General features: G+C 44.5%; 1 long non-coding RNA gene across 1 annotated transcript in view; it reads right to left on the minus strand.

The window, feature by feature from the left end:
- Positions 1–225: 225 nt before the first annotated feature.
- Positions 226–24,770, minus strand: part of LOC139110027 (uncharacterized) — a 36,855-nt gene continuing 12,310 nt past the window's right edge. The window contains exon 3 of the long non-coding RNA XR_011546937.1: positions 226–1,429. This is a non-coding gene — a long non-coding RNA (uncharacterized lncRNA). The remainder of the gene's footprint in view (positions 1,430–24,770) is intronic.

The following is a 24,770-nucleotide window of genomic DNA, read 5'->3' on the forward strand; positions in this document are numbered from 1 at the left end:
GCGTCAGGCACACGCTTATTACCTGACGTTGCATCGATTTACGTACCGATAGTTCCATCAAACGGGAAAAGAAAACGGCGAAGCATTTATTTGCGGAATTCGCAGTCAACGGCTGAAGTATGTTAAGTACCAATAAGTAATTTGTAATTTAACTCAAGGATTGTTTAACTCATATTGCATTACGCTCGTGAGGACTCGATGCTCATCGCGCTTAATCCTCGAATCAGAAGAAAACGTGCGCTTTACGCGCGAGCTGTTTTTTAAGATACCCCAAACTACAAATTACGAAAAAAAAATCATGCGACTCACCAATCTGCATGAACTCAGCGGAGTTGTAGAGTTCTGCCGGTGACTGTAACATAAAATGGAAAAGATTAATGTAGACATGCCTGTATATTAGTTAATAAAATTAATAAAAAAAAAGGTAAAAGTTTTTTTTTATAAAAATTTTATTTTAAAAAATTCATGCTTACCTATAAGTTGCTCCGCCGATGCATGATGCCTCCTGGTGGGCCTGCTCATCCTCTCAGGTGGGACGTGACGAGCCATCCTTCCGCGCACTGGAAACTCGCGAACGCGTCCGATTAATTAATTGTCGCGAGAATTAATTTTTTTATTTAACACTTTCGCGCGATAGTCCATGGCACTCCCGTTTTAAAATTTTTATATGAAAGAATAACGCCCCGATATACTTTGCCGAATTCCTGAAGCGACCGACGAACTCCGGTTCGTATTTGTATAATTTCGGCGTACGATACTTCTCTCCTTCGGATTTTTATCTAAGCAGAATTCTTATTTCGCTCAGATAAAAATCCAAAGAAGTGCTGAGCTGTAATAATATCAACGTAAATTCCATACAAATGTATGCAATTTACATTGACACGTGAAATTGAAATTAAGGCAAGATAATATAAATTGATCAAATATTATTTTTATTCACCTACATTGTTTAAAAAGTTTTTATTATTTTAGGTTTCCGACGCGGTGTATTAATATTTTATTTTATTAAATATTTATTTTATATTGTGTACTAACATAATTGTGCCGCGGATAATATAAAAATCTTTTCCCACCCGAAATGCTAATAATTAAAATCTACAAAAAGAAAGTATATAACTCACGGATTTGCAGGTGGCGGAGTTTGGTAAGGTGATCTGTAACAAATAAATGAAAGAAATTAAATTGTAGAGATCTCAATAATTATTTAGAAAAAAAAAAGATTATACGCGCCTCTGATTTTTCAATTAAATAACACAAAGTTAATTTTTAAAAACGGTAACAATTAAAAAAACATGATCTTTACCAATGGGTTGCTCCGCCAGTGCCTGATGCCTTTCCTAGGCTCTCCTCCTCCTCTCAGTACTAGTCTCTTTAACGGGGATGTCAGGCTGATCCTCCTTCGACGAAAGGACTTCCTTTGGATTTTCATCTGAAACAAAAATATCATATTTGATTAATAAAAATTACGAAAATTAAACGTACTGCGTTACAAATAATTATAACTATTCTACGTGAAGTATTCACTTCACAGATACCCGAAACGTACACGTTATCGATCGCGAAGGTCAGTTCGCATCAGCTAATATTGTACAAAAATATACAGTTGACTACGCACGGCAGCCGACCGGTCGGCACATACCTACGTTTCACGTGATCACCGCGCGAGATGTGTACGCCGCGCGCACGACCGACCTCTACTCTCAATCACTACGCATCCATAAAAATACACTACCAGAGATTTTCAGGCCTCGCATTCCTATACCACGAACGAATATCTCCCGAATCTATCGCGGACTGGTCGATTGAAACCCTCTTCCCTCGAGCCCGACTGTACTTGTCGACACAAAGGCACGCGAATTTAATATACGCATATACGACGTTTCCACTTACTTTGTACTAAAAAGACGTAGTCGCCGGTACGCACGATTAATCTGGGAAGATAATTCACGCCAGATTATATGCCCCTGGCTCGTCGATTGTACGTAGATCTTTAATACGTACGGAGCACGTGCTGCGTACGTACGTTCCATTCGACCGTTCGAGAAGGACAGAGCGTAGGTGGGAATAGTGGGGGAACGTAGCTCGCGCGCGGCACGTACGCCGCTCACCCTTACCTCTCCCCCCGGCTACCTGCCCGTCTCTCTCTCTCTCTCTCTCTTTTTTTCACTTCTACACAGTTCAACGCTTTATAAAATAATTTTATATGCTGAATATTAATTGCAAATTGAACCGATACCGAATTTCAAACCTTTTTGACGACTAACTTTTACTCTCGTCCCTTTTTTTTTTTTTTTTTTTTAATTACTAGTCTACTTTTTTAAATAGGATTAGACGCGGCGCGAGCGCGCGGCTGAAGTCGATTTATAGAAAATATTAATTTATATCGCGGCCCGGCGTTTTATATTGTTTAACTTTTTGTTAATTTGTGAGAAAATTTACGTTTGTGCGTCGAACAAAATGTATCGAAAAGCACGGGAGGGATCTCTCTTGCTTGTCATTGATTTTCGCAAATTTTACATAACATCAAGCGTTAAATGCAGATAAATATTCCCGCTTTATTACGTTGCCGATGGATTTGGGATTACCTACGTTTAATATACCGCGTTAAAAATTGCTTCAGCACAACACATTTTAACAGAGCTGATTAATTACGAAATAATCAGTTTTTAAATACTCTCCCGCGATGAGATTTGATCTCGTCATTTCAACCGGTATTAAGTTAGATCATTAATAAATACATTGCAAAATTGCGATAATAAATCTATCGCGCGGATAGAAGTGCAGTTATTAATTATCGACGGGCTTTTTTTTTTTCTTTCTCGTCGGGCAAAGTTAAAACGCGAAATAATTTCTATTCCTCTGTCGTTTATTTAATTACTAAACGGGATTTATTTCACCGTTTTATTTCACGAAATGCCTCACGCGCTGTGAAATAAATCGCGCGACGATCGTCGACGCCCGGCACGGTGGCGACAAATTATTCGAAAGATCGTGCATTTAGCGTTACGCCGTACCTGCCACTGCCAACATCTCCAGGGATAATGAAACAACAATACAGAATCGCATTTCCGTTTGTCAGGCCCCGAACCTCGGCGCTTAACCATAAACAAGGTGATTGAAGCTATACAAGGGTGCAAGCCTATGTCGCGCGAGATTCGAGCGCGTTTACTCCTCGGTTCGCAATTGTTCCCAAATAATCGGCAATTGTCAGCACTCGTGATTGATTAACGCTCGCGATCGAATTGTAAGTGTATCGGGGGACTCTTTATATCCCCGGCGAATATTTAACTTGATGAAAACTGACGTTTGCGCGCGAATTACGAGAACGCGCGAGTCCCGCCGTGACATTTATGAACGATTATTACTTCTTTGACGCTCGCGATATATCTCGCATCGCGCGCTGAATTTTCCGCATAATTAAACGTGAATTTGCCGCATCATTGTCGGATTGAGAGGCGCGGAGTAATTCGCAAAATTATACGATTCAAGTTACAGAAAGCCTTGATAATTCGCCAATTATTCGTTTATTAATAATGCCGGTGTTCCTCGCGAGATTTATGCGTTTTCGTGTTTACAGCGCGTGCAATACTGCATTTCAATTGTATATTTTCGGAATGATCCGTCCGAGTGTAATAAAGCATCGCGTGCGATTAACTTCGCGAGTGTCCTGCGAAGACCCGGTGCGGTTGTCGTGTTCCAATGATTAATGCGCGATCATAATTAATGGTATTTTCGCGGGCGGACGTATGAGTGCGACAATAGAATCTGAGAGGACGAAGAAGCCCCGGAAACATTGGACGGGGCGAACAAAAAAAGAAGCACCAGTTCTCTTTCTTTCTAACATCACGATTCTTCATTAGACGTTTGTAAAAATTAATCTCTCAATTACGCGCCGTATGTCTTAATTATTCATTTTAACAATCGCTATTTTATTTGCGCTAGATTAATAATTTTTATTTTCTTCTATTACTATTAATTTGTTACCGAGAATTAAAAATAAAAATCTGTCGGGCTGTATAATATTTTCGGCTTAAATTTATTAAGGGACGTCCGGTCGTGCCGCGATTATTGAACGCTCCTGATGAGAATTGGCAGAAAAATAACCCGCTGTCTACCTCGCGAACGTTGTCTCTCGATACGCGATTATTCCTTGTGGGGAAACAATTATCGCCCGGCGCGATTGATTGACACACGCAATTTATTCGGCACGTGAAATATTTCGTACGGCGAAATATTAAACGTGTTACCCGCCGAAGCGCTGGACGTTACGATACAGCGCCCAAGGTGTTTGTTTTGTTTACGGCTCGCACGCCGGTCATCCAGCTGGTCAATGCAGCCAGCCCGAACACGTAATAGCGGAGCGCTTTTCCGCACGGGACGTGACCGCGACAAGTGCTCGTAGACTCCGAGCGATCTTTCATTACAAATAATTCGTATCATCCCGTGCAGATATATCTCGCGACTAGAACGGCCCTCGTTACGCTAACGTAACGATCGTTATTCGCGCTATTGCGCATAACTTGCGTATAATCTTACACTCGAGAACGTAACTGCTCCGCGAATCGTCGCAATTATCTTTCGAGGCGCGATCAGTTTTCCTCTCGAAAAGGGATCGCCTCGGTATCGAGCGTATAATCGCGATCTTTCTCGTAAAATAAAGAGGCATTTTGTCCTACGCGGTATATAAATTGTCCCGTAAATGCGACGTCGATCTCCGCGCACGTCGGTTTAAAGTGCAAGAACTAAGAATAATAATCTAACTCACCACCCATGTATTTACCTTTAATTTTGACCGCACGGCTCTCGCACGTTTAACACGCGGCTCGCTACGCGGGATAATAGTCGCATTACAAATCGCGAGAGTGTATTATTTTTTTTAGCAACAGGTGTAACGTCTCGTCGTGGATGGCGCGTTAAAGCTGGCCTCGCGATTTTCGGCTCGCCTTCATCTCGAGGCTCACGTGTCGCGTTAATTTCCACGACGTCGCGGCTACGCGCGAACTTTCTTGTTTTGCCTTTCGTCGAAACGTGCGCCGCGCAATTAATTAGCCGAAAATGTTGTTTTATTTAATTTTATTATAATTAATACGCGATTGTGATTGGCAGTACCACCGCGACAGATGCATGCAACGGATAAACCCGAAAAAAAAAGGGGAAATATTTAAAAGGCATTAGCTGAAGCAAATCACGTTATATTTTTTTAATGCATTTGTCCCATTCAATATTGATTATGCTTTTTCCATTGCCTTTTATTTATGGTTTATAGTATATTTTTACTTACAAGCCGATTTATACTTGAGTTTAAATTAAAATTGGACCAGGATATATTTCTCGAAGATTTATAAAAGAACTTGAAACACTTTTAAAAAGGAATATAATTTTAGGAATGCATACTATAAAATTTTAACAAATACCCGAGTGGAAATTTATTTAAATAATCTAATTTTGCAGCTAGTGGTACTAGTCATAAATTATAAAAAAGTATTTATTATTCAGTGAGTATCTTCAAAAAATTAAGTTGTCATTTAAAAGAAAAAAAAGAAGCAAAATCTGTTTTGGATCGATCGTTTAGTTTGTCCAGCGCGGACCATGTATCTAAATAGATCTCTAAACGTTTTTCGCCGCGTACTTGTTTACTGTTGTGTGCTGCATTTACGCAATGCTCGCTCGACTGCCGAATTCGTCGAATTCGCCAGGCAAACCGGTTCTCGCCGCCCGCCGCCCGCGATTCCTCCACCTTGCGAACTTGGAGCGCGAGGGACTGACCGGCCGATGTAAACATACGCACGTACTCACACTACCGCGGCGGTCAACGGACCCGGCGACCAGCGATTTCGGCAGTCGAGCACGTGTTGGATAGGTCAAGACGCGCAGTAGACTAGTACGAGACGAAAAACGTTTAGATATCTAGCTTTTCTAGCTCGTTAACAGCTAGTAATAATTATCTAGTACGTAGTACGTTTTGAGTGTTACATTTCTTGCTCAGTGCTGGACAGTTTTTACTAGACAGCCGCGAGATAAACCATAAATTGGCTGGCGAATTATTAGGTAACGATAGGAATTAATTTCCACTCGGGTAGCTATTTGAGAAAATAAAAAAATCCGGGTAAAAATAATTTTTTAATGCAAATCGTAATGAAGTGCCGCTATAACTTATATATTATCTCTCCGCAATATAGTTCATCGTAATTTGCTACGTAGACTAAAACTCCACTTTTGCGCATCGCATCGAATATTATAGTACATCTTTTATCTAACTTCGGCTCAGCGAATCAATTCTTCACTAGATGTAAGATAAGATGAGAAAAAAAAATATCACAGATAATTATAATATTCCATAACTTCGTAGTTTTTAAAAAGATAAATGTATGATTATCGTATATTAAAATTACATTCGTGTACTTCTTCAAATGAATATTTTTTTAAAATAATGTATCGAGATGTACGGTACTCCGTGGATTCGCCATATAATCTTTAGTAGCTCATCCATTTATATTTATTTGGATATATTTGAAATAAAATTGAATTATGCGATTTATACGTTTATATGTATATTACGTGTATGTATATTATGCGGTTGTACGATATACGTGTTTTAACAATTGCACGGAATTTGTTATTCAATTATTTCAAAGCGGATATTGTATCAGTTATAAAACAATTAATATTGGGAAATTATAAATACATTTTTTTTTACTCGTTAGAAATAATTCCGATTATTCGTTCTCAATACGAAGGAATAATTCCGCTTATAACATTAATCGCTCATAAATCAGATACCACTTCGCCATCTTTGCATTACGGTTTCCGTTCTTTATTAAGTTGTAGAATGGGCTTCTGAAATACCGGGAGTGAGTATTTTAATCCAGCACGGCGTTCTGGGGAGGGGCGAAAAGGAAGTCTTACGCGTTACGGTGTTATATTCGAGTAAATTTCGCGAGGAACCGTGAAAACAATTGGGACACGGAGCGCCTCCGACCGCACGCTCCGATCCTCGAGCTATCGACATAGTGCATGCACTCCGGTGCACTCCGCGCCATTTGATGGAGAGACCGTTTCCCGGGCTGTAAAGCAGAAGGAACCGAGAGCGTATCGAGGGCTCGTTAGGAGAATCGCCGTAGTGTCGTCGAGCACTCGTACGACGTACGACGATCAATCACAATTTTCCACGTTCCTTCGTCGTACGCGCGACCGCATAGGTAGGCACGTCCCGTTGCAGTCGTCTAAGGGGGTCGTTGAACCGACCGTTTTCACGTCGCCGCTACATCCAAAAATACAGAAGAGAATTGGAGAGTGCGGCGGCCCGCGCGCGCGCGCGCTCGGAAACGTAAACGAACGACGTGGAGAGATAAAGGGACTGCGAGCCAGATCACAGAAGGCTGCGGAGGACCGATGGAGAGAAACGGGGCGGAAAAGGGATATATACGCCATTAAAGAGAAATGCAGACGGACCAGGGTGAGAGGGAAAGGTGGAGAAACGGTATTCCGATGTTGACAATGGGGTAGATGGGAGGACACGGTGAAATTTGGAAGCGAGAGAAAGCGAGAGGGCGAAGATAGGGAACGCGAAAGACGCAGGCGAGAAGGCGGGAGGGAAGTGAAAGAATACAATGCCAGAGAGCGAGAGGAGACCCGGGTGACAAACAGTGGACCGTAGTCAACCAGCGGTGCGACGCTGCGATGAATATATGTATATCGCGGTCTGCTTTCTCTCTTTCTCGCGTTCGGAGTCGGGAATCACTCCTTTCTCTCTCTCTCTCTCTCTCTCGTCCATTCTCTTCACGTGGTTATTACAGCCTGCTGCTACTTTCGGATAAAAACCGGGATGACGCGAAGAGCGATGGCTTAAAAGTTCCGAACGGAAAAAGAGGGCTGATCGAAAACACGCGAGTACTTCGTGCTCGGGCTTACTTCGCGCTTACCTATATTGAATCCCGCTGGTAATTCTGAATGAGGCAGTGATCGAAGTTTGAGACTTCGTTTGTTGAAGAATGAGATACCGGTTTTTTTTTATTCTTTTATTAAAATTTTTTTTCCTTTTTTAATTAACTCGGAAATCTGCGTACGACTCGACGAACGCACAATTTGCTGCAATACCCTTTTCCTTTGCGTACTTCCGTGCAAATATTTTTTTCCACGAAAGATTTTTTCGTTTCGCAAACGCGAAAATAATCTCGCGCGTATCAATTTACGGGAATATATTTTTAAACTCATTATTCATGCCGTATTCTAGTCCTTTTTAAAATATACATCAACTTTTCTTCTGTTAACAATGCACCGAATACCGTGAGCCATTATCGACGCGTGTAATATTTTCAAATTTTTATCTCCAGAAAATTGTATTCTAGCTCAGCGAACTTAAATTCGCGGCCCCTGGATAGCTTGACGCGAAAGAGAAGCGTTCGTCGCTTCTCCGGTCAATCTCATTGTGAGGAATAATAGTGTAACAATACGTAAATCGAATAAGATCGCCAGAAGTAATTTCACAAGCGTTCCCTTAAATCTTTCTGGAAAAGTCCGCGCAAAAGTGGAGCAGATTCTTTCAAAGCTATTGTTAGGAAGTTAGCGACTAAAGAAAAACCATTTGCTTTGTGGACGGAGAAAAAGAGTCCGTCGGTGGATTTCATTATTTATCGTTGCCGTCTTTCCCGATATCGGAAATCAAAACCAATCCAAACGGCGGAGGTAGAAAGAGATAATATGGAGATGCGGCACTCGTGGCGAAATGCACGCTGCGTTCTGGAATGCATTCCGATTCCGCGGGTGTAATGTATCTTGAAACGCGTCGGAATATATATGGGGTGGGATCGAAGGGGAGAAATTACGGGCCGGGTATACCTATCGTCGCGCGTAGCAATAACAACATTACGTGTGAAAATGGAGCGGGCGAGGTGATGCAGGCGCGAGACACAGATCGTTATGCATTTGCCGCATCGGGGCGAACGTAAGGCCGTGTAACTAGCGACGGTACAGGACGGATGGCAAGCCATTACCGTCGCGGAATACGACAGCGGATTTGATGGACTAACATGAAAATTGGAAACGATTCGCTGAACGTTAAAAGAGAATTTTAGCTTTTGCGAATCGCCGACTGTTGTCTCGAAAATTACATTACCCCTCCGTAACTTTTTCTCTCTCCCCGGTTCCCGTAAATAAATTCGCGGAATAATGCGGAAAAGCCGCAACATATTACGCGAGTAAACCCGGAGAGACGAGAGGCCATAGCCGCCTTACTCAAAGTAGATGGGCACCCATTGATATCGCAAGCCGAGGGTTTGGTCTTACTGTAGCCGCTTGAAAATTTGCGTTTACACATCTTCGAATGTAGTCGCCGGGGTAATTCTACAGCTCAAAGGGGAAAGAGACTCTGTGGACCGAGTCGAAACTTTGGTTCCTGCCGGTTCAACTTAGACCCGATGTGTCTCGAATGCATTTCGTAGTCTCTCGATCTTCTACCTCTCCGGCGGTAACGTCTGATACAGTGATCGTCAACTTTTTCGATTATCGTACTCGAGAATTCACTTTGAGCCGGCTGACTCCCGGAGTCTTGGAAAATTCAAAGCCGCCATCGGGCGAATCCCTCGAAATCACGTACGTGCCTCACACAGTAAACATCTATTTGCTGCCGCCGACTCCCTATACTCGCCCATCCATTAACGCACAATCTACGTTCTAAATTACGTTTTTAGCTTGTCGCTGTTCGCGCGGCGAGTTGATACGCAAAATGGCAATTTAGAGCGACTTCGTTAAAGTTTATTATCAAATTCGCCTTCTAGAATGATAAAATTTATCGTTTTATTTATATTGCTTATGCCGTCGAGTTTACCGCGGGACACGTCGTTGCGCAAAGTAAACGCGCGCGCTGTTATTTCTTCCACGAAGATGGGAATTCCACGATCGGCTAACGATCGTACCGCAACTAATGCGGCCGAGCTATAATGTCGCCGTGAAATTAGATCGCTCGCAATAAATTAAATCGTAGCGTGGACGACGACGGAAGGCGCAAAATGGAGACGGAGGGCGGAAAAGCGACGCAGAAACGCGACGTCGTGCCGGTAAAGTTCTTAACTGCGGCTCCGTAACTAAGTTGCCACCGGGCTCGTTTGGAACTTAACCGATGAATAACTGCAAAATAATCAGCTTAAATATTCATGCGCCGCGCGTTTGCCGCGGCGCAATTCCTCGTTCTCTTAATATCGCCGAACGATTGCTGCTTCCCTTTTTCCACCGGTACCCTTTTTCGAGGTAGAGAAATGCGCTTCCCATACATGTATTCATATATTATATGTATAAGGGGCTAACCTACATTTTAATCTATAAATGGACGTGTTTCGAGAGATACTTTGAACCGAGGGAAAAAATTATGCGGGGGATGGAGTTGCAACTTATCGAATAAAATATTTAAAGGGCCCACAGAGGCTCTGCCTTTATAATTCGCGGTAAGAATGATTTTCTAAAGCGAAAAGGGAATCTAATAAAATTTTCGCGACAACGGGAGTTTTAAACGTGACGAATTGCCGCCCTTCGATGGCTGGCTCGTCGGAAAAATGGGCGCGATCAGAAATCGGCCGTCGACGTCGCGTTATAAAGGACACAATCTCCCGCGGCGGTGACGCCTTTTGCTCTCTTTTCGTCGTTAAGTGCCACGTTTTGTCCCATCTTTCCCCTCGTATCTCGCCGCGACGCGCTCAATTTGCCGCGGGATGTAATACTACCGGCGCCGGCCAAACCGCGTAGTTCGAAGGAAGATTGCAGAGGTGGGCGCTTCGTTTCCTAGTGTGGGATACAACAACAAAGGAGGCCCCACCGCCTGAACGCGGGTACGCCTTCGCCCTCGTTGATAATTACGATATCTCACGACGTGTACAAATCATTTCGGCCCCGTTAAACTGTCACTTTAACACCGTGTAATTCATCAGTGGGGATATATTGTATATTATGTAATTACGCGTGTGCTTTCGAGTGGCACGGCGGGACGACCGCGAGAACATTGTAGTATTCTGTATGCAGAAATGCGGAATAATTTACGTTTTGCCGGCCGATTAGAGCCCGCGCGCAAACGGTTTTTATTTATTTTTTTCTTTTTTTTTTCGCCGCTCGATTTAGCATACGGTTTATGATAGAGCGACGTGGAACTTAACGACGCCGAACAGCGGGCTCGCCGTTTGCTTCGATTCCTCCCAAGTTTTTGCGCCCCGCTCGGCTTCCTAGGAGGAGTCATTGACTGTGCCTCCGCCATTTAATATTGCCGCGGGAGTGTACAAACAGCTCGATTCCTCCTATCAGTGGCTCTCACGTTTTCTTCGGCGCTTTCGCGTTTATAATCGAAGAACAAATTAACTCGAGCTGATTAAATATTGTTTTGCCGATGCTCTTGACGAAATAAAACTACGTTTTTTTCTTTTTCCTTTTAATCTTTTTCTTAATGCAGAAATTGATCTTTTTCTTTTAATTTATATAACTGTACGAAGCTTAATTAATTTTTCTTTTTAATTTCAAGTACAGTAATCGCGAAAGAAATTATGATTTAATAATTGTGGTTTGTGTTATAAAATTTATTTAAATATATGATAGTTGTTCACGGAATCAAACTTTTATCGAGTTTATTTGTAATAAGTTAAGTAATAATTGGCGGGACATAAGCCGTCGACTCGGCGATCTCTGTCCACGTATCAGAATTACCACGGTATTTAATGTTTGAAAACGATATGATTAAACTGAATTAAATCATAGTCACGGTGTTTATCGTAGTACCGGCAGCGCTGACACGACTGCCTTCGCCTCTCCGTACACCGCGAGAGATATTCCAATCCGAGCTCAACGTTAATATTGCTCGATTTAGTTGGCGCTTACATTACATAGCCGCGATCGATCTCGCGTTTGCGGAAAAATCCGGCCGGAGATAAAATCTGCAAAGTAAGTAGGGCGGGGGCACGATTTATCGTACATCAAAACCGATTAGCGATCGTAATCCGCTCCGTTTCTCCGTCTGAGATCGCGGCGGTATCGCTGATGCAGCTGGATCGTTTATCACGCGAGGAGCGAGCGGTCGAGCGGATCAGCGGTTCTCAACCTCGTGCGGTTGTTCCCCCGCACCCAATCCTTCTATTCTCGTGCGGGGAAAACCAAGGGGGGAGGGGAAGGGCGAGGAGGGACCCCGATCCTCGTCCGGTCGAGGCTGATCGTTTATCAAAGGACGATCTTGGTGGCGGAAGCGTTTGCGGGACTTCTCTCCCGGGCGATCTATTGACGGTAAAACCTCGTCGACTTCTCGAAGAAGGCAAACCGGACGCGTTGCGTATATCGTAAATAATTATATAGCTCCACGCAATAATGGTCATGAGTCATTTTCGTTAATGAGGATCGCTTCCCGCCCGCTCCTCTCTCCGTTCGGGAACGACGGCTCCGCAGCGGAGCTAAGTTCGGCGTAGATTTATTCGCGTACGTGAGGTTTAATCAGCAAATGGATGTTACTCATGTCGTGTGACACGCCATTGCACGCTTCGAGGGATCGAATTTTTGCACAACGGGGACCACGAGTGCCGATTGTGGTTTCACCGTGAAAGAGAGTTTTTTCGCAGTTTATTATTAAGTGTCACTCGCGAGCCGATTAAAACCATCGAGCGCGTTATCTCGCTGTCGAACGACCGCGAAATTAATTGATTTCCTCATTTTCGAAATGGCAAACGTCTTACCTCGCTGCTTACGTATATAAATTTGTTGTCGCCGGATTAAAAACGGGGGAATAAAACGGACAACTATAACTAACCCAATTAGAAAAGCTCCAAGTATCCTCGACAAGTATCCGCAAACTTTAAATTGCAAGTCTATTTAAGGAGCACTTTTGCGTCATTGGCTTGAACGCGAGCCATTTCTCTCGCTGCTAAGGCTGCGGATTTAAATTTAGATTATTTATTCGTTTCTTATTATTTTTTTATTTATTTTTCGTTATTATTACGCAACTATAACTTAAAATAAAAACTTTTTACATTTAATTTGTGTGTCATCGACAACTGAGCTCGCGCTGCACGCTCTCGTCTGAAGTACGAGAGAACGATTCGCAAAAATATAAATTTTATACTACAAGAAAATCCAGTCCTTTTTTTCGTACGCACTTATAGCGGAAACTTCTTAGTTCAGCTTGCTTTAGTTCATAAATAATGTAAGCGAAAAACTCGACTTTCGCTGCAATATTTAAATTATACGCCTTATCGCGAGATGCATTTCCAAGTTTCGCTGCGCTGTCTGCTTTTCTTCCCGGTTTAAGATCGTATCTCCCCTTCCGCAACAGTTTCCCGGAAACAATAGGAAAATATAATATAATCGTAAAAATTCGAGTTCAACACGCTGCCGATCGATTGGCGTGAAGAGCAATTATCTCAGTGATGCTGTGTTCCCATTGCAAACTCTCTTATTAATCCGGTAACTATTTTTTCCTTTTTTTTTCTCCGCTCGCAATCTGTCGAGTCTGCAGGGGGAAAAACCGGAAGGCTGGAATTCCGAGAGATATGTAGTCTGACGACAATCGACACACGACTCGGCCCTCCGTTCTTTCCCCACCTCGTAAATACCCAGGTGACGCGACCCCTTGTTGCACGTCGCGCTATGTGCCCTTCTTCACGGCTCCTCCTCGCCTTTTAGGGAGCTCATCGCCGGCTGTTGGAATCTGTCTTTTGTCGCCGCGTCCGCGCCGGCACGCTCACCGTTGACTAAAAATAGCTTGCCGCAGCCCGCGTAGGATGTCGTGGAAGTCGTATGAAATAAAAGCTCGGAGGATTTTCTCCTCTTTCCCGCCTCCCTCCCTCCCTCCCTCCCCCGCGCGTCTCGCTCGACGAAGGGCACGAGCCGATTTTCGTGAGTGCGCGTGTGCGTATCCGGATTTCGCGCCGGATGTGGGGGATTGGGGAGCGGGACCCCAGACAGAAGGCCGGGCAGGTCTAAACGCGGATCGGAAGGGTAGCCTAAAATTACTCGGCGTTTTCGGTGTCGCGAGAGGGTCACCCCGTCGCGCCGGCATTCTTCTAGCCGAAGGATATCCTCGTCGACTCGCGGCTGTCGTTCTTCAAGCGGTAAAGCTCTTCCTCTTTTCCCTCCCTCCCGCTCTTCTTGAAAGATACACGCGATTTTATTTCTACGGCGAATCGGCCCCGAATATCCTTTCCGTCGCTCGTCGAAGCGGCATTTTTTTTTGTTCGAACGGGGTCTCAACAGCCAACCGTACGCGTAACTCGACTGAATTTAAAAGCTCGTGAATTCCTCTCATTAGGGGACCCCTTTCGGGCGGGATTTTATTTTAGCGCGACATCAGCGGAAGCACTTTCGCTGGGAAGGAAGTAAGTTCTAATTAATCCGAGCACGGCGCTATAATTAGAATTGTGACCGAGCAAACTAGGGGTAGCTCCCGTCGAATTTTCTCTCCTCAGATTAACGCCCGAAACAAATCGCGAATATTTTACACTGCAAGAAGATTAATTACCGTACAATAATTTTTTTCTTTTCTTTTTTTTTTTAAAGGCTCCTCGTGTTTATTATCGCTACATATTTTCGCGCAATCGAGATATTAAATGCAAATGCTTGCCAATCAAATAAAAAGTTGACATATTTTACGTCGAAATATTTAGTCATAAAAGTTACATTTATTTTACTCATTCACTTATATTAAATTATTTTGCATTTCACAATTTTAGTAGGCATGGTTTTTTTTTTCCTCCGCTAATAAAAATGAAAAGTAAATGCCTTTTTCGTACGCACGTTACGTATCAGGTATGATCACGCGAGTCGTTTTATATGCATATTAAAATCCAGGAATGTAAGAAAGATCTCGAGGAGCAAATCCATCCGTGAAATAATAAATAAACCAGGAGATGTCGAAAAGGAGGCGAATATGCGGGGGCTGACGAAAAGGCAGCTGGATACGCCGTCGTCGAAGAGAATGGGGCCGACGAAAGTCGTAGTCGTAAAGAACTCGCAATTCATACCGCGTGTTCCGCCAATACAAGGCGCTCTCGCGTGTGAGCAGATCGAGGGAAGTATCACGCGAATTTGAAATTGTCTATAAGCACCATATCTATGTAACTGCGGCTATAAATAATGGTCGTAAACAGATCTGCGAGGTAATAAATTTTGGCAGCCGCGGACAAGGAAAGCCAATTTCTTACACGGGGCAGCCGAACGACGGGACGTGTCCGAAAAAAATTCGATTCTCACCGGAAAGGGGAGATACGCTTGAATTTAAATAACTATTTCCGGGAAAAAAAATAAAAGAAAAAAAAGGAGAAACTTGCCGGATCACCTGGTGCACTTTTACGATTTACAAACTACTCGGTAAGCACAATGCGCGAGACGTGGGCTTCGGATACAGTTCTTGAACGTTGCGTTATTCCGTAAGTTTCCAGCTCGCGGGAGCTCAGACAGGTACACCTGTCGATATCGCGTTATGCAATTTTCGATCGAGCGCATCCGAATTGACATCGCGGCGCACGAAACCGCGGCATCAGCAACGGGCGCCATCGTCGCCCGGGCTCGATATCAATTCGCATCCTCCGATGGGACCGGCGGATGATTTTCGCCCGAGTTGCGAAACGTTAATTACCGTCCCGCGAATCATTGGAATTATTTCTCCAACACTTCAGCGATCGAAACGAATTTGCCGCCGCGCGTTAACGCAAATCGTCCGCCGGTCGAATCGATACTCTCTACGATTAATAGCCATCGACGGCGGTGACCATTTAGGGTCGCGAGGCACTTGCTAATAGAATCGAAAGTGAGTCGTTCTGTCAATTCCATTATTAAGCCGCCGTCGGCGGTGCAATTTCGATCTATGCGGACCCGGCCGAGATTGAACGCGAACTAATTGCAACCAACGTGACAAGTAGTCGATCTTGCGAGGGGTATTTGCCTCCCTACACGTTGAACCGCGCTATGGCTGGATCGCGAAGAGCGGCATCGCGTGCTGCGGACGCTCGAAATTCCACGGTACGCCTCGAAATAAGGAGCAAGACGACCGTCGCGTCGCCGTAGGCCGTGAAAAGTGCGCGTCGTTTGTCGAGTACAATTACGATGCGAATGCATACGAGAGATCGCCACGAGGGACTCCCCAACCGATTAGCAGTTTATCGTAAAAATTATATCTCATAGGAGATGCATAATTTTCTGATTACAAAATTATAGGAGTTAGGTAGATATCTTTCTTTCTTTCTTTCTTTTTTTTTTTTACACAATGCATGCACCGTGACGATGACCGAGAAGCTGGAAAAATATCTCAAGCCCGCCGGATTTTGTACGCGCGCAGCTTCATTTCGTCTTCCGTCGTACCGCGGGACGAGGTGAATTTCAACGAATGATGCAGACGGGTCGGTCGATTTTGGGGTGGCGATCCCGCAAACAACCATGGGGAGCTACGAAGGTTCCCGCCCCCGCGGTCGAGTTATCCAATTGTTTTTGCGGCCATTGTTCCGCCATTAGCATCGAACGGTTCCGCCGGAAAGTTTCGTTTTCAGGAATTGCCGGAGTTTCGGAATGGATGGCCCGCCGCCGCCGTTCACCATTCACCGCTCATCGGCGTCCTGTGTCGAACCACGAGGTATACCGCGCGGCTACCTCGATTTCTCTATTCGGCCCTTTCATAATAGCTGCCTCGTGAAAACCGTTTAAAAAAAAAAAAAAAAAACCCAAATTTTAATGACATATTGAGATTAATCGCGGCCCGACAGTCCGATGGATAAACGTTGAGAGTCACAATGATTTCTGATTTGTAAGCGATCTAAATTTGTCCGATAAGTAAATCCACGTGTGCCGATTTGTTGTCATTCTTCACGAGCTTAAGCTGATATTTGCGACCGATTGGAAGAAATGCCGTTTCGTCAATTTTGTCTTTGAATTTTTTTTTCCATGCGAAGCAATGAGATACTCAATGCATATTAATTAATTAAAAAGGTATAAACAAGTTTTAAAATTAAAACTTTGTAGATGGGTCTCCCTCCCCCTCATTGATCTTCAAAAAATACCTCTACAACGTGACGCGATCTGCAGATAAACGTACCTCCAATTACCGGGATTATTTAGTTACATGTTGAATAAAACGAGATTTTTGCACCGATACGTCTTGTTAATTTCATTACACACGTGGGAGTGTGCTTTGCCAGTTAAACACATTAAATTTTTCCGTTAAATTTATATTTTCTATTTAATATACCTATAATACTATTTAAAATATAATAATACAATTGCAGAATAATATTCGTTTAATTTGATATCAGATATATTTGGTGCTCAATTATTTTTCAAGCGCTTTTTCCTCTTTGCAATATTATTATTGAATTACGAAAGTCAAATTGCGAAACTTAAATTGTGACGCACCGTAATAAGCGACGTGCTTCCGGGACACGTCGTATCCTTTTGGCAAACGTACATACGTATGTTCCCCGTTCTATTTTCATGGCACTATCACAGGGGCGTAACGTCGATATAAAACTACGATTTTGTCGAAGCAGTCGACTTTCTTGGGATTGTATCAAGGTGTTGTAGCAGCTGGCGCCGAGAATGATTTGCGCCTTTGCGAGGAAGAATAAGAGAGAGAGAAAGAGAGAGTGAGAGAGAAGAAAAAAAGAAAAGAAAAAAAAAAACAAGAGGCGAAAGACGAGAGAAAGGAGACGAGAAAAGATTTGCATCGTTTGTACGCTCGAAAGTTTTGCGAATATTTCGTGGCCCTCCCTTTCAGTACTTCTGTATGTGTCAAACCGCGACGTGACGTATTTTCATTTTTCTCGAACGCTCGCATATAACCGTAACAAGAAATCCTTTCTTCCTCGCGCTCGAGGGACCCCGCTCGATCGGCGGTCGAGAATCGACGTTTTGCACCGCGAAACACACACGAAAGCGTGCACTCGGAAATATTGCTTATCTCGTAAGCCGAAATTTCGCCGTACCTTTAACGGCAACGAAATAGCGTTATAAGAAACCTTTCCTTTCGACGAAGTCTTAGCTCGCGGTTTATTTAAAGCCGTGGAATTATCGAAAATTGATAAGCCGCGATTAACAATTTACCACGACGTCGCCCATTAATTTCTGACCATCGAACATGGTTTACCTTGTTGGTTAATAATACACGTAATTTATCTGTTTAATTCCCCCTTATTGACCGCTTATGGAAAAGGTATCGGTCAATATAATAGATTTAACGTACCGGGCATGCACGTTACAATCAATGAAATACGAATAGTGAACGCGATCTATTATTATCGAAACGAGTCCATGGCGCTAAATGTGACTATTTGGATTTCACTCCGCGGTAATGTCAATGATAACGTCATGCCAGATATACGATCTTCATAACAGATAAATAATATTTCAATACGCCGGGGTATGGTGGCGCGGAGGTGGGAACGGGGGAGGGGAGGTACGTATCTAGCGTGAAATGTGAGTACAGGCTATTGAATTCATGTTTCGCATTGCTCGCCGATACACGTAATAATGTATTCATACGGAGGCAAGGTTGGGTAATAGCGGACGGCGGAAAGCATCGAACAGTGTCAGTTTCTGACATGGAGCGCCATGGTTCAGCACCTTTCGGTCATCTGTTACCGGCTCGATACGAGCGCGAAGCATGTGATGCCTATTTTGAAATGGCGTACTTTATCATTTTCGAAATGATCCCGAGTCACGTTCCGCCGCGTCCACGGTGTGAGATTTATTCGCGCTGAGCTTTTGTCAATCGGTCGCAGACGGAGAAGCCGAGTCGAGCCGAGGGAAGATTAATTAAAAAGTCCGTTTAATTATCCGTCCGACTGATGTCCGTTAATAATCGACGTACAGAGGAGCGGTAACGCTCGATATTTCTATTATCAAATTTTCGCGCACGAAAGTCTGGATATAGAACCGCTGGAGGTATTGGATTAGACTCGCGAATACTTGGGCGCAGATTCGTAATCTTTTTTTCCGTAAAAAAGGTATAAATGTAAATGTACATTGTCTACATTTTCCACGACGAATGAAAGATATCGATATAAATTCAATAATCAACCTTACCGCGGGCTATATTTTCGGCGCGGTTGGATAACCAATTTCCAAAACCGAAATCCAATTCGCAACATCCGCGCTTCGAATGGTTTCTGATTTACCGCCGGAACCTCTTCGATTAGCGTGCATTCTGAATATTGATTATGACACGTCGCGTTGACAAGCGGAACGAGAAACTCGCGTGAAGATGTTACGCCGCAACGTACGTGCAAGCTGCGCGCTCGTGCAGCCAGAAATTGCTAAATATTAATCTCCCTTTGATAGCAAAAAAAAAAAAAAAAAAAAAAAAAATATGCGAGCGCCGCATTGGTTTATTAAAAATTTCGGGACGATGTATGAGCCGCGCGAGCATGACGGTGAGTTTCAACAAACACGATTTTGACGATTCCCCATACAAATTGGCTATTACGGCTTTAATAAACATGAAACGTAATAGAAATAAATCGCTTCGCCGAAACGTAACGCGCGGTATACGCGACGCGATTAACCATGCGCGGAAAATAAGATTCATCGTGCATTATGAGCGAAATAAAAAACGCTGATACCGACTAATCAATTCGATGTCGTTGCGCCGCCGCGGCATCGTTATCAAAATAATGCAATGTTGACACGAAAATAATGGCATTCATTAATTATGTTAGTTGTGCATATTTCAGTGAGAACCACCGTACATTACGAGACCGCGGCTATGTCATCTTCTTCGGTAATGAGAATAAAAACCGCAACTGCTTGTAAAGTTATTCGCCAGAAGTTAGTTAGAAAAAAGTTAACAATATTATTATTTTTTTTCTTTTTTTTTTTTCGTCATTAAAGTAAAAAAAAACGAAGAGTCGAACAAACGTGAATCACGATGAATATTTCAGTGCTCAATGTTTGGCGTACGGTAATCCAAAAATTGTTCCCGCTGAGAGATAAAATCCGTTGTCGAACTAAAGCGATTATCCGGCGCGCGGCATCCTTTTTACCGAGCTTAAGAAGAACCGAAGACAGATATATTATCTGGATGAGCCGAAAACATCCGATTCGACCGCTGCAATGGGCGCTCCACGCGGAGGCAGATCATTAACTTTCTCTCAAAAGACGCGATCCAGGTGCAATGAAACGATGAAACTCGTTATCGGCGAACTACTCTCCCGTTGCAGAAATCCGAAGGAAAATACGACCTAACGGTCGTTATTCATCCCGATGCAACGATCAAATATCGATTAAGCGGATCTTCCGTCCCTCTTCCCTTCCTTCTTTCTCATTTTAGTCGCGATCTGCCTCTCGGTACGTGTAATTGGCTATGCGTGAACATGATCTAACGATGCGTAAAATAGAATATAACGAGTATTAAATAAGCCTGCATCCGTGCGTATCCCGTTACGATTTAATATATAGTAATTAATTGTGAACTTGGTGCAGCTTCCTATTTATTATCTTGTCACGGCGAAGGAATATCAATTTACTGAAAATTCTTTAAATTACTAGATGCGCTATTTAACTCTTGTTCAGTTCTTAAACAACTGTCGAGAAACGTTCTCGTTTAAGTGTCGGAATATTAAAATGTTATCTCTCAATTTGTCAGATTGGACTCGCCGACTTGGCGTCCGTCCTTTGTAACAAACGCCGGCATTATTTGTCAATTAACTAATGCCGTTTCTTCGTAATGTTAAATTCATTCGCAAGTGATATCGGTTTCCTTTTGAAGCGACCGGGAAGGGCAGATATATATTTGCTAATTTGCTGATGGCGATTCTACGTGCGCGTCGCAAGTAATATCGGTCTGCGGAGTTATTTCGGTCTCCGCCGGCGGTTTCCGCCATAATCTCCGTGGATGATACTCGACCAACGAAAGCACGTCACTTTACGTGACTTTGGGATGCATAGGTTTTCACAGTGATAATTATGCGACAACATCAGGGCGCGTGACGGTGCGGGCCGAGTATCCCTGAGTCACCCACCCCACCGAGGTTCGCTACTTCACTTGTCGCGCTACGCTACGCTACGCTCGGACAACCCTCTGCTTCATCGGACACGATATAGCCGCGAGCGATTACGTCTAGCCACGTTGACTGCGCGACACACACACACGGCGTAACATGTGCACGCGTACACCAAGGGCCGGGGCTCCTTCTATGCCCTCGGATTAATGCGCATACGTGACAGGGTAATGAGTCACAACGCGCGGGCAATGTTTGCATCCCAACCCCTCGGAGACCTTCGTCAGACACGAATATCGAATTTTTCGCAGGGAATCGTGACATCAGCCGAACGAGCCGTATGTCTCGTCCCTAGTTTCCCCCCTTTTTTTTTTACCTCCTCCCCCTCCCCCACCTCCTTGTCCGATTTCGTTCCTCGTCTTTTTTTCGAACGCGCCGACTCGCGACACGCCTTTGGATTCAGCGAGTTTTCAACGGATAATTACCGTAATTAAGCAAATTAAAGTCATCTCGTCTTGCGCCCCCGCGATCCTCCTAGCTCGTATCGCGAAAAGTCGGGGTGGATGAGAATACCGTCTCTGCATTTTCCCCCCCGTCTCTCCATTTCGCCTTTATCCCTTCGTACCTCGCTCCTTTTTCCTTCTATCTTTTTACATCCCCCACGGTACTTTCGCATTCAACGGCTCGTGACATTATCGGCGTTTGATTTCCGCATTATACTTTTGATCAAATAATTCTCGCCCTCCTCCGGTCTTCGATTTACGCGTAATATTTCACGTCGCGCGCATCAACGTCGTTTTCACCGGGGCGCACTTTATAACGCGCACTTTGTGCGCGACGGTAATGAAATATTCTATTTTGCTAGGAGCGGGAATAATCGGAAATCGGTTCTCGTGCCTTCGAAAGGTGATTTGTTTCTGAGCGGGAGTAGTATGCCACTCTATTGTTGATCAGTTCCGATGAATTATTCTACGTTGGTATCGCACGTGAACGCGCATACATATATATACGTATATAGATATATTGGGTTGTACTGCGGCTCGATTTAGTTACGAGGGACCTTATCAGATAGTCAAGTTTGCTGGAACTGACCAGTCGCAACGTGCTCTCACTGGAAACCGAGTTATCGTTAGGACGTTATACCCGAGACGTAAGTTAGCTCGTACCCCGGTGCACCGGGAGAGAATTAAGTAAATTATATTGCGGCGGACAACATTCTCTCTCGCGCTCTCTTTCTCTGCCGTGTTCTCTCTCTCTCTCTCTCTCTTTTTCTCACGTCACCGAACGCAAATAATGAAGCGATAATTAAAGCCGCGTTCTTTTTTCCGCGATTTCATCTCCGAGACTGTAGGTCCAGCGCACACGAGCCTTGACGATTAAACAAACGAAACCAAAGCTCGTTTGCGAGGGAAGGTTTAAAGGATGTTTTTGAAGAAAGCTTCTCACCCGCGCTGTAAAATCGCGCTAGCGTTTTTTACTTTTTTTTTTCCTCGCGGCCGCGAGAGACAAACGCAATTTCGAATAAATATACTTGTTATATCGTTAATTGGCTCGTTGCTGGCGGTACCATATAATTTCATAAATACACTCGGTCGCAATTTGCAGTGAAATGTGTCAGTATCGTTGGCGCGGTTAACAGTGATCGCCGCGACAGTCGGCGTGTTATTATCGTTATTCGGATAAACCATAAATGCGTTTTGGTATCCGACCAAGCCGGCAGTCCGCCCCAGCCTCGCTCCAGAAGTGAGAGACCGAAGGCCAGCACCGGTTAGCCTTCTTCCCGTTTCCCCCCCCCCCGCATCCCTCCCCTTTTCTCGCGCGATCATTATTTTTTCAGCTCTCGATGGTAGCTCACCGCTTCCCTTCCCCCGTTCCTTTGTTACGGCCAATCTTCTTGTCGAGAGTCCTTTAGGAATTTCGCACAACTACGTGAGACTTGAACGCGCGAAATCAAATTGCGTAGGGAAGCGAAAGAGATAACTGCCTTCTCGAAATTCGCCCCGTTGTTGTAAGGCGAGGCGAGCAAAGGCTCTTCGTTGTAATGCGATGCTGCGCTGCAACGATGCCTGCGCCCCCTGCCACCCCCTACCCCTTCTGTCTCTCGCTGCGGGAGAATTCAATTAACGTAACAACTCTTTCCTATCACAAAGGAAAATGTGTTTTTCCTGAACGTTCCTTGTGTACTTACGGGACGGAATTTTCGGGACGCGGGAGAGAAAAAAAAAGTTTTCCCCGAGCACGGTAACTTCACGGCGTCACGCGAATGCGTAGCTCTGTTTCATATCGGTCCGCTACCCCTCGTAAACCGTAAGTAAAATCGTCGTTTGAAGTTTATTTGGAATAGTTCCAATGCGGTTTAGCTTACTAAACGATCGCGTCGCGGGAAAGACGAGCCGGGGCCGGGCTTCCACGAAACTCCCGGAACGCGGCGAGAGTGCGTTTCCTGCGGTTGTGTCGTTCGACATTTCGCGGAAAGGGCCGTAGATCCCTCCGCGACAAAGAAACCCCGCGAGACGGTTATTTTCGAGTTGGGGCGGTCGGTGCACGAGAAAACGGCAAGAGGAAGAGGAGTCGCCCGCCGGAGTCAGCGCCCGAGACGGATAGGAATAATTAGGTTGGCGCGCCAGCTCTTCCACGACATTGCTTACTGAAAATCTATGTAATGATTTCGCAAAACGGGGAAACGTAGCGAAACGACCGGGGGAGTCGAGCGATCTCGTTAAACATGCATCGTATGAATATTTGACGAGGGTACTTGACGAAGACAGTTGACATTTAATATTTATCGAGACGCCCGAATTTAGGAAAAGAAAACTCGATTGCGACTCGCTTGAATATTAATGGAAGTAGAGCAGCGCGCCGCGCAATAATATTGCGATAGCGGACCGGTGTTACGTACGGAACAGTGTGTTTCCCGGTGTTTGCAATAACGGGGTCTAGTAGTAATTTAATAGAGGCACAAAGACAAACGCGGAGAGAAGCGGCGGTGTACCGAGGCTGCACAACTGCCATGACAATTCGATAATAATCTCGGTCGTGTGGCGCCGTATCGTGCGGCTCGAAAACGGCATCGCGATGTAAAAAGTAATTGTTTCACGTCGACCCCTTTGCGAAGTAATAGGACACGTAACCTTATTGTTCCTGCTTAAAACACGATGATATACGGACCATACGGTTTCGAATTTTGCCACCGAGTTATTTACGACGACGGTTTTTCGGTCTGCGAAAATTCGACGGCCACCTTTCAGCGGCGTTTCTTTTCGCGGCGCGATTTTTGTAGGTTCCTGTACCGTTGGTATAACATTTAGGGTGGCATGGTCGGAGTATGGGACGAGAAAAGAGCGTCATGTGGCGGCAAGTAAGGAGCAGAGACAGGAGGGCCCGACGAGGGCGGCGGGGGCGACGGGGGGAAGCTACGAAAAAAAAAAAAAAAAGGCAAATGGTGATGCACAGATGCGACGGATGTGACGATGTTCCCGGTTCGGATGGACTTGGGAGCAGCGATATCGTATATGCGCATCCGTACACCGGATACACGTGGAATACAACGCACACGTACACACGCGGAAACGTCTGCGGGGCATTGGGGAAACGCAGAAAGTTAAAAACGGGCTGATTGGCGCCGGGAAAACTTTCCGTGGCCCGGGACAGCGTCGCCGTATAGAGGGATAGGTCTGGGGACCGCGTAGCTGCTTCGACCCTGAACTTATATCACGTCGCTATTTCGGTATACAAACCCGAAACTTTGTCCGAGCGTAGCCGGCGGCGAAACTCGGGTGGCATACGCCGAGCGCAAATTCGTCGCCGCGAGAGACGCGCCTCAAAGCGCGT

This window comes from Cardiocondyla obscurior, linkage group LG19, assembly GCF_019399895.1.
Source record: "Cardiocondyla obscurior isolate alpha-2009 linkage group LG19, Cobs3.1, whole genome shotgun sequence".
In the NCBI taxonomy this organism is placed as follows: domain Eukaryota; kingdom Metazoa; phylum Arthropoda; class Insecta; order Hymenoptera; family Formicidae; genus Cardiocondyla; species Cardiocondyla obscurior.